This window comes from Physeter macrocephalus, chromosome 18 (genome assembly GCF_002837175.3).
Source record: "Physeter macrocephalus isolate SW-GA chromosome 18, ASM283717v5, whole genome shotgun sequence".
Taxonomy (NCBI): domain Eukaryota; kingdom Metazoa; phylum Chordata; class Mammalia; order Artiodactyla; family Physeteridae; genus Physeter; species Physeter macrocephalus.
In genome coordinates, this window is record NC_041231.1 from 79,468,165 (window position 1) to 79,469,851 (window position 1,687).

Below are 1,687 nucleotides of genomic sequence, written 5' to 3' on the forward strand. Positions count from 1 at the left end.
GAAATCAAAAAATATCTAGAAACAAATGACAATGAAAATGCAATGACCCAAAATGTATGTGATGCAGCAAAAGCAGTACTGAGAGGGAAGTTTATAGCAATACAAGCCTACCTCAAGAAACAAGAAAAATCTCAAATAATCTAAACTTACACCTAAAGGAACTAGAGAAAGAAGAACAAACAAAATCAAAAGTTAGGGAAGGAAAGAACTCATAAAGATCAGAGCAGAGATAAATGAAATAGAAACAAAGAAAACGATAGCAAAGATAAATAAAACTAAAGCTGGTTCTTTGAGAAGATAAACAAAATTGATAAACCACTAGCCAAACTCATCAAGAAAAAGAGGGAGAGGACTCAAATCAATAAAATACACTCCCAAACTCATTCTATGCGGCCACCATCACCCTGATACCAAAACCAGACAAAGATACTACAAAAAAGGAAAATTACAGACCAATATCATTACAGTAAAATTACAATAAAATTACAGACCAACACTAGCAGGTATTTCTGGTTCAGTCTCCTATGGGGTCACTGCTCCTTCCCCTGGGTCCCAATGCGCATACTACTCCATGCGTGCCCTCCGAGAGTGGAGTCTCTGTTTCCCCCAGTCTTGTCGAAGTCCTGTAATCAAATCCTGCCAGCCCTCAAAGTCTGATTCTCTAGGAATTCCTCCTGATATCAATATCACTCATGAATATAGATGTAAAAATCCTCAACAAAATACTGGAAAACAGAATCCAACAACACACTAAAAGGATCATACACCATGATCAAGTGGGATTTATCCCTAGGATGCAAGGATTCTTCAATATATGCAAATCAATAATGTGATATACCATATTAACAAAGTGAAGAATAAAAACCATATGATCATCTCAATAGATGCAGAAAAAGATTTTGACAAAATTCAACACCCATTTATGACAAAAACTCTCCAGAAAGTGGGCATAGAGGGAACCTACCTCAACATAATAAAGGCCATATATGACAAACCCACAGCAAACATTATTCTCAATGGTGAAAAATGTAAGGCATTTCCTCTAAGATCAGGAACAAGGCAAGGATGTCCACTCTCACCACTATTATTCAACATAGTTTTGGAAGTCCTAGCCACGGCAATAGGAGAAGAAAAGGAAATAAAAGGAATACAAACTGGAAAAGAACAAGTAAAACTGTCACTGTTTGCAGATCACATGATCCTATATATAGAGAATCCTAAGGATGTCACCAGAAAACTACTAGAGCTGATCAGTGAATTTGGTAAAGTTGCAGGATACAAAATTAATGCACAGAAATCTCTTGCATTCCTATACACTAATGATGAAAAATCTGAAAGTGAAATTAAGGAAACACTCCCATTTACTATTGCAACAAAAAGAATAAAATACCCAGGAATAAACCTACCTAGGGAGAGAAAAGACCTGTATGCAGAAAACTATAAGACACTGATGAAAGAAATTAAACATGATACAAACAGATGGAGAGCTATACCATGTTCTTGGATTGGAAGAATCGACACTGTGAAAATGACTATACTACCCAAAGCAATCTACACATTCAATGCAATCCCTATCAAACTACCAGTGGTATTTTTTACAGAACTGGAACAAAAAATATTAAAATTTGTATGTAGACACAAAAGACCTCGAATAGCCAAAGCAGGCTTGAAGGAAAAAAATGGAGCT